Source organism: Pinus tabuliformis, chromosome 9, assembly GCF_031772625.1.
Source record: "Pinus tabuliformis cultivar Carrire ecotype Pingquan chromosome 9, CPIR1, whole genome shotgun sequence".
NCBI lineage: Eukaryota > Viridiplantae > Streptophyta > Pinopsida > Pinales > Pinaceae > Pinus > Pinus tabuliformis.
Window position 1 is genome coordinate 431,269,317 of NC_142307.1, and position 10,163 is coordinate 431,279,479.

Below are 10,163 nucleotides of genomic sequence, written 5' to 3' on the forward strand. Positions count from 1 at the left end.
TGTGGAAGGCATATTAGTACTTGGTCATCTTTTCATTCTGATTTGTTGTGGCCACAAAAAATCGCCCTATTAAAATTTTCCATGGTAGCAATTTTGAATGGGTCCCCTAGAAGTTGATCTTGCACCCCTTTGAATGATATATTTTATCCCAGGGATTTTAACTCTTTCCCAAGTCAAATCTTCAATTTTTAAATGGTTAATGCCCCCTCTTCAAACATCTACTGCATGGTTCATCTCTAACCCTTTCTAGCCCCTCATTCATACCCTCCATTAGGACCTTTTCGACCCTCAAAAACCTTCTATCGCACCTTATTCCAATTATAACTCTTTATAATAGAAATACTCGAAAAAATGCCCAACTTACCTTTTTTTTTTGCTTAACCCCAATAAACATTAAAACAAAACGCTTAACGTAATGCACTGGACCCAACAGTTTTATGAACCAAAATGTTTATATTTCAGTTCCGGACCCCCATCACATATCACAATCGACGAGATTCCCTGGCTATATATATATATATATGGTTTAGAGCCCCATCACATATCACAATCGGTAAGGTCCGGGGCCTTTATATAAGACACACCGTTACCACCCAGACCAGATGATGATTATAGACCATGATGCATATTATTTCAAGTCTGGCCTTATGGCCAGACGCAGGTTTTCCCATATATTCCTGTGTTTTTTGAAAAGTATTGAGGTTGGGGTTTTTCAAAGGGAAGTCTAACATTGCGGACCTACCAGCGGTATATATATATATATATATATATATATATATAGTCAGGTCTGGAGCCCTACCACGTAACACAATCGATGGGTTCCAAGGCTTATATATAAGGCACACCACTACATACTGGACTTGCCTATCACTATCAATTCGGGTGCATAATTTTTCAAGTCCGGCCCTATGGCTCAGCCACGAGGTTTTCTCGTGTTTTCCCATGTTTTTTGATAATATGCTAGGGTCGTGGTTTGTCAAAGGGAAGTCTTATGCGATAGAACTGAAGGATTATGAACCACGACATATATCATGTGTTTCGGGTCCTGCCAATTGCAAGTTGCAATCAGCAGAGCTTTGAGCTCAACCACATGGCGCGATGCGATGCAATAGTATTTCACGGACCCGATAGGGTATGGGTTCCTGCCTATAATATTTCAAGTCAAAATTTTGGATCTGGTTCGGTGTTATTTAATGATTTTCAGTGTAAATCGGACTTTCACTTGCGGGACTTCATCAAGGCATGGGTTAAAAACCAAGGGGAAATTCTTTCACGCTTGTTCCTTTTGATGTTATAAACAGTTCATGAAGGCAAGATTTGTGTTTTTAAGCATTTTTGTTATATTTTTTATATCCATAGCTAATGATTAAATATCCCTGTAGGTGAGGATCAAGAGATGATAGGTGAAATTGAAGCACTCGTGGAACCATTGATCCATCAAGATGTTAGTTCCTCCAGATACACCTTAAAGCATGCCAGATGTGGGATGATGAGCGCAACATCTTCAATTTCCTTCAGGAAATGATAGGGAATAATTAAGCCACTCTACAAAGGTGCAGAGAAATGATACACAATCATTCTATTCCATAAACATCCATTTCATTCCCCTAGGAAGTAGAACACTCCAGCAAAGGTGACCTCGATGAGTTAGCAGTTTCACCGACCATTCTCATCTGTATATTTTTATCTGTGTAATGAAAAGAGGGGAGGTGAAAAGTCAGGGAAGAGCGAGGGTCATTTCCTGTTGCATAAGTATTACTTCTAGATAGGAGAGGAGGGGTTTTTGTTTAGAAAGAACAACTTTGATTTATTATGAATAAAGAAGATTGTTTGGTTGAATGAGGAGGCTTTTGTTTCAGATTTAAGGTCCTTTGCTTTTATATGTTTTGAAATGGGGTGTTGTTGCTGGCAAAAATACAAATGTGTTTTGTTTTTGTGCATATTAATAACAATACAACTATGATTAGCCTTGGTTGTTTGAATGTAATTCTTCATCACAGTTAATTCATAGGCAGTCCCTGATTTGAAATTGTGTTAGACATCAGTTGCAAGCTTTATTTGTATAAAAAGGAATGTGTATTCCTATATGAATGATTGGATTGCAATTTGGATTTAATACAACCTTGTTCTTATTGAACTAGTAATTGATTCAATTGGACTTAGAATCTATATGTGATGTTTAACCTCTTTTGGTATGCTCCTGCAGGATAGATTAGGATAGTTAGGACTAGCTTAAGTAGTGAGAAGTAGTCTAGATAGGATTTGATACATATAGGTTAGTTGTTTATTTTGTTGATTTAATTGAATTCTTCCTCAAGGAAGCAGTCTCTCAACACCTTTACAATTTATGGGATCCTTTAAAACTCGTCGGAACTAGCCATTCCAAATGAAAGTAGATCTAATTGGGGTCTACAATTGGGTTAGTTCCCCTTGTTGGCATAGTGAAAATTTGCCATGTCAACAAATTGGTGCTAGAAGGAGGGCCTGAACCACCATCCACAACGTTTTATGATTTCATCTATAAATGTCGTGCATGGACTCGAAAATATTAATGCATGGATCGTTAAGGTCGAAAAGACCCTTCCTCCCATTTGGAAAAACCTCATTTTGAAGAAGAGACACTTTGGGAGTATCCTGTCACTTAGGAACAACCAGTCAGAATACTTACTAAGGCTTACACTCGTTCCCTCTCTCAGCTCCCCATCTTTCACTCTTTACCTCTGACAACTAAAAGAAATCTAAGGATCTGTTCCATAAATGAAGAGACATTTGCAGCCTCGTCTCTTGAATATATTGTGTGTTATAGACATTTTTGGGCACTGCAACCCCAAGCATGAAATTTCCATAAACCAAGGGCTCCTAAGTCCCTAAAAGTGTTGTTCTAACCCCTAAAGGAAAAAGGTCAACAGATTACAGCTTCTCCCAGAAGTTCTCCATGAAAAACTGCTCAGAATTGGTCAAAACAGGATCATTTCAGCTGCTCCACTAGCCAAGTGCGTTGCATCTCACCTAAGTACACTGTGTGGGTGCGTTTCATTTCAAAAAGCCCTTCTATGGGGTGCGATGGGTGAGAAATGACAAATGGAAATGCCATTCCGCGAGGTGGAGAGGCAATGGAAGCTTCCAGAAACTTCTCCTGTGACACCTGCCTCTCTGAATTCGACCAAGGATGAGTAAGAGATCATCAATCTCCAAGTGGAAGCAAGAACTATAAGAGGGAAGACACTAATCAAATCATAAGCTGACTCATCTCCATTACAGATATCTATATATGGATCCCTCATCCCAGAGATCCAGAGGCTGGAATTTTGCATATTGTAAGGAATTGTTGTTGGTTTCTTGAGACAAACATTAGATTGTTGGGTGATCTAAGATTTGTATGAGGTGAAGAGGGGCTTCCTTGCTGAGAGGTTGATGCTGGGTCAGAACAACTAGTTGTAACTCCTCTTGGCTCTTTCTTGTTTATCAATAAAAGCTATTCAAGTTTTCCTCCATACTCTTGTGTCATTGATGTTTGCTGCATTTGTATGGTCAATTTACATCTGATCCTAGATTGTTTATGATTATAGATCCATGTCTTTGTATAGTGATATGCTACTATGATCTTACAGGTACTTTTTAAAGCTGGGCGTGCAAGGGAACAAGCAGTGAAAGACTATCAAGGAAGAGAGGAATCAAATTAGTAGATTTGCGCAAGAGAGAGGTTGGTCTTTTTGTTCCTCTCTATCTATAATTCATAAAGGAAAAACGAAAGTAGCTTTACTCTGTTTGTTTCTAAGGCAGCTGTCACACCTTAGTGGGATAAGCAGTTCTGATTAGACACTTTTCCCTGTAACAAAATGGTGACTCTGCTGGGGACGAATTAGTTTGTTTGTTTATCTTTCTTGTTGTCTATTTCATAAACTTACAGGTAGCATTCGAACTACATTTGCCATAGCAAATGCAAAGTAGATAAATGCTATTTTAGTCCATCTACGGGAACTATTTATGATTTAAACAACTGATTCACAAACTCTCTGATTGCCCTTGTGATAGCTCTTAGATCCTCCTTAGATCTACCCCTGATTGTTGCATTACTGATTACCTTTTGCTCGGCCAAAACCCATGAACTGAACTGCAAACAGTGACTCGGAACCCAAGCAAAGTCTCGTTTCTGGCCCAGGGCAGGTACTGTTCTGAGAATCTGAACTTCAGCGCACTTCTCGAGTGGAGAAGGTCCGCTGCATTTCAAATTTCCTGTGTTACAGGTGCGCTGATTAGACTAGGCTTTGAGCAGTGTTGGTTTCTGTGATTCATTCTTTCTAGTTCTATTCCTGAATTTTGTTGCCTGTGATCAGTATATGTCTGTTTGAAACCCCTTTTCCTTGCTGTTATTCTGCCTCCTTTGTACAAAAGAACTGTAAATGTTTTTGTGTGTTTGTTGAGCCATTTTCAGTTCTCCTTTGCAAAAGTAGCGTAATCGTACTGTCGTCCTTTGATTTGAAACTGTCGCAAGTGTCGATTTCAATCATAGGAAAGAGTTTGATTGTTGTTGATAGTCGATTATCCTATTACTATTATTTTTGGTCTGAATTTGTAATCTTCTAGTGTCGAAAACAAGTATTCATTTCAAAATCGTAAGGTGTTGTGATCGTCTCCATTTTTGATTTCGAAAAGAAACTTGTTGATATTTGTTGCTTGAGAAATTCAGATTTGTGCATCAACTTTCTTCTTATCATTCATATACTAAGAAAGTCGAAAACAAATACATGCATGTGCATTTGCATATAGACAATCTGATTGGTTTGATTTAGAAAAGTGCATTTAGAGTGTGCTCTTTGCTCTTTGTGAAAAGATTATGTCTTTCTTTCCTTAGTAGCTAGGATTTTCATTGCACAAAGAAGATAAAAAGATTGTTTATCATCTTAGATTGCATTTTAGGAATTACATCTACATCTCGCGGTGAACCTGAAAGGCAAACTTCATAAACAAGATCAACTATAAGATAAATTCAATGAATCTAACAACACTTTGGAACTTAACGCACAACATTTAGAAGTCTAGGCTAGAGACGTATTCCAGCATTGTAAAGCCTGGTAACTGTTGTTCTCACTGATGGTTGGGTGATTCCTCCACTTTGAGACGATAAGTGCCAGTACGGACTTGTGCTCCCACGTACCATCGAGTATATTTTGGGAGACCCCAATAGGCTTAATCCTTTATCCATAGGAAGCTGTGTCTGCCGCCCTATCGATCGCAATGCACTGAACACAGCATTCGGGAAGATTGACTGCCGTACCGTAAAAAGTATTCTGCAGTTTTGCGATTGGTTTGATAATCCCTCTACCTAAATTTCCAGAGCAGTCCCTTTCGTTCCTTTTCAGACTCTTTAACATAAAAGGTCCATCTGAGCACTTGTCACTTCAGGCTCATTAAAAATCGAAGGAGACTAGAGTCATCTTTTGTTTTTTCTCGACTCTTAAAAATTGAAAAAACAAGTTGTGTCAAAGCGTCTAAAATTTATTTTAAATGGAATATTCATTACCCTTTCCTACGTTGATCTTGGGTTGAGAAAATGGAATCCACCAACCAAGGAATTCCCCTTGGAGGAAATCCTAGTCCCTTCTCCTCTTGGGGAGATGTTGGTGCACCCCATATGGCCACATTGTCGCTTCCAGGACTGACAATCGGCTTGCCTGTATGGCTCTTCTCAACCTTTGTCGTTCAGAACACCGCAATTCCTGAACAATCGAATCAGCAACTAGACGAGTCCAGAGTTACCCACCAACCTTCTACTTCCTCTAATTCTTCCTCTCCTCCTTCCTCTTCACTTGATGGGGCTGGTAAAGCCAAAAGTCAAGTACTTGAGAAGAAGAGGGAAAAGAAGAAGAAAGAGAAGAAGAAGAAGGAGCCAAAAGCGAATGGGGGCAAACGAGCGTCGTCTAGCGAAAATCAACACATTGCATCGACTAGGCCTAAATCGCCATGTGTCATTTGCAAAGGAGACCACTATCATAGAGATTGTCCTTGCATGCCTCGGATCTTAAGGGACTGGTCTCCTCGTTTGCACAACCCGGTGTCGTCAACCTCTGGTGATCATGTTGAAAACACACTGTCGACTAGTGAAAGTGAAGCCCTAGGACAAAAAGGAAAATATAAATTTCCTTGTAAACTGTGCGAAGGTGATCATGCTGTCCACCATTGTCCCTTCTTAGACGAGGCTAAAAGAGTTTTGGACGATCGTCCGGTTTCACCGTTACGACTTCCTCCTGGATATAAAAAACTCTTGCCGAGTCTGTCACTAGTTGAAAATCCGGCCGGCCCGCTTAGGTGGTCGGCTAAAGCATCTATGATTGGAGACAAACCATCTGAACCCATACCAGACGAAAGTCAAAAGGTTGAGGCAGCAGTTGACCCGGCCTTGCCCTCAGAGGTTCCATCTTTAGATGATACAGTCACCGAAGAGAACAAGGATGACACCGTCCAAATTCTTTTCATAAGCACAGACTCCAATGAACATGGGGGAAATTTACCCGTTCCTTTACCGCAAGAAGGAAGTTCGTCAGAGTCATACCCGGCCGTCTATTCGGTCCCACCTCCAAGCAACCTAGTTGTCTCCTTTTATTCGAATCAACTAGGCAGACCCCGTTTACCAGCTAGTATACCATTCCGAATCATTGCTCAAATATATAGAATGGTTATGGCTAGTACCATCATAGATGAAGGGGCTTCTGTGAGTATCCTTTTCTCGGCTGCTTGGAAAGCGCTTGGTTCGCCATCGCTTTTGCCTGAGATGATAAATCTAACAAGCTTTGACAAAGGAACCAGTTGACCATTAGGGATCCTTCCCAATGTGCCCATAACATTGAAAGGGAAAACCGTTCAAATGAACTTAATGGTAGTTCAAGGACCCCTGGATTATAATCTACTCCTTGGAAGAGACTATATTCATTGCATGGGAGCAATTATCTCCTCACTCTTTAGAGTAATGTGTTTTCCGCACGAAGGAATAGTGGTCAAGCTCGTAGACCAACTTTCATTCCCCGGTTCACGCATAGCAAATAGTCATATACCATCCCTGAATGGTCTTTTCACGCAAGAAATGTCTCAATCTCCAGTCCGCCCGATGATGAGCGCGAGTGATTCGGGGGACATGACTGAAACCCAGGGGGCATGCACCCTGGTCTGCTTCGGCAAGAAAACTTCGGGTATAGGGTAGGTTTCCGCGAGAGAATATGACTAGTCTGTACTCTCGTCTGTGATTGAAAGAGGGGGTTATTCTGGAACAAGATTCTCTCGTCAAAGTTACGTGAGTGAAGTAGCCTCCTCCACTCACCTTTGCTATTTCGGTAGACATCGCCGAAGAAGTGTTTTGTTTACGTCGTGAATAGAAAAATCTTTGGTAACCTGTAAGAGGTAGACCTGTCTCGGTAAAACAAATGTTTTAACGGAAAGAAGAAGGGGTAACCGTGAAATTCTGTTTTATACCTAGGGGCATGCAAACCTTTTGGTGTGCAAGCGAAGAGCGACTATTTATTTTTTAAATTTGTAGGTCCTCTAACCCTTTAAACTCGTAGGATTGGTCGTTTCCTAACTTGCATAAAGAAAGGATGTGGGGCAAAACTCTAAAAATTGCCGTTTTTATGTATGAGACATTCTTATCACACGACTGGATTAATCAAGCAGTTTTAGCGCATAGTTCAAGCTCGTTAAAAAATAAACATAAGCCATGAGTAAATGTTTCCCCCCGCATTTAATCTCATTAAAAAATGAACTATTCCCCGGTAAATAACCATCGTGAATGTAGTACTTCAGCCGTTAAAGCCTTGGTCGTGTTTGCACCGTCACCTCCACTTTTGCATTGGCCGATCATTCACCTCCATTTGATTGTTTACCCATTTTCAGGAACAGCTGCGAAGAGTGATCTCACTAGCCATCCTTGTAACACTGCCATGATTGGAAAATTCCAAACCTTACCTGGAATCAGTTGCTACCCATTTTATCACTCGTTCCTCAAAAGACGAGTCTCCTTTAAGCTCTTTTCAACTGACTCGTAAAATATGAAAAGATTGCCGAGCCATTGGCCTCTCCAGCTCGTTAAAGGGACCAGAAGTACTATCCCTCCTCTAAATTTTAATCTTTTTGGACCTGAGGGATCATTACACAAAAAGATCGAGTGCTTGTTTTGTTCGGCTCGTTAAAAGTATCAAAAATTCATCCCTTCTATATTGTTTTATACTTTTTCGGACTTAAGGGATTAGATGACGAAAAAGGAATTTTGGAGTTTCCTTTACGTTCCTTTTTAGACTCTCTAAAATTGAAAAGGACCGTGTTATCTTTGTTGTTAAACTCGTTAAAATTTTAATAGCGACAAACTTGTCTATAGACGAGAATGAGTTTCACTATCGCTAGGCTCCTTAAAACATAGCGATGGGTTTGCTCGAAGGGAAAATTACAGAACAAGCATATGTTATCCTCCTCAAGCTTGATAAAAATAAAGAGGTACTGGTCAGCAATGACTGGGGAAAAATTGGGAAGAAAACTTGAAGAAACTTTGTTGGCAGCAAGTCGCTCTTGAACATGACACTTTCACTCCGCATCCAAGTCGAGTTGGGTTGTTTCATTCACCGGTCACATCACCATGGTCCCATCACACCATCCACATTTGGGGTTAGTGCTACCAATCCATCACGTCAGTGTCGCCGATATGTTCAAGAGAAGTCATTCAGAGAATTCACCTGTGTCTCACCCACTATAATACATTTATACTCCATTCTTTCATGGCCGCCACCCTGAACCTTATATCACCCGATCATTTTCACCTCCATTAAAATCATTTGCTTCGTTCCGTGTCATTGATGTGGGATTCATTAGGGCCCTCCTATGACGGATCACTTCTTGTCGACATCAGCTCATTATCCAACAAGTTGATCTAGGAACACCCCATTTAGTACTTTGAAGCTTGCATACCTCAATGGCAAGTTTCTCACTTCCGGCGACAAGTTTACATCAATGACCTTCGACTGAAAGATTTTACGTGGTGTTCGACGCCAAGTCCTTTATTCACACCACGTGAATTGTACTGCAGTACCTTGAGGGTCATTATCATTATCGGTGATTCCTCTCGCGCTTGTTAACAACTTATATCATTGGCTGGTAATCAAGTGATGTCTTTCCATGTTCGACTTCAAAACATTTCTCACATGGATAGACTTGTACTTCGAGTGAAGATCGAACGAGATTGAAGACCCCAGATCTAGTTTCATCCATCCGGGCTGCGATATACATTCAGAAAAATAAAAACATCAAATGTACATCATTGCTGCACAGATAATCATCCAATCAAAGGGATGATGTCTCTATCAGAATCATCAGTCTACACTCAGACGATTGTCTGTCCTATGTACATGAAAATAAATTTATAAAGCTGAGCATGGGAATGCCCGCCTCAGCTAGATCATGAAAATATTATAATGTATTGTATTGTATCTTATTACAGGTCTTCTCCCAGCTTGAAATAACTTCGGATCCTCATAATAAAGCATTTCACCCGACATTAAAAGATTAACGACCTCATGCTTTAGGGGGAAACTGTTATAGACATTTTTGGACACTACAACCCCAATCATGAAATGTCCATAAACCAAGGGCTCCTAAGTCCCTAAAAGTGTTGTTCTAACCCCTAAAGGAACAAGGTCAACAGATTACAGCTTCTCCCAGAAGTTCTCCATGAAAAACTGCTCAGAATTGGTCAAAACAGGATCAATTCAGTTGCTCCACTGGCCAAGTGCGTTGCATCTCACCTAAGTACACTGTGTGGGTGCGTTGCATTTCAAAAATCCCTTCTATGGGGTGCGATGGGCGAGAAATGACAAATGGCAGTGTCATTCCGCGAGGTGGAGAGGCAATGGAAGCTTCCAGAAACTTCTCATGTGACACTTGCCTCTCTGAATTTGACCAAGGATGAGTAAGAGATCATCAATCTCCAAGTGGAAGCAAGAACTATCAGAGGGAAGACACTAATCAAATCATAAGCTGACTCATCTCCATTACAGATATCTATATATGGATCCCTCATCCCAGAGATCCAGAGGCTGGAATTTTGCATATTGTAAGGAATTGTTGTTGGTTTCTTGAGACAAACATCAGATTGTTGGGTGATCTAAGCTTTGTATGAGGTGAAG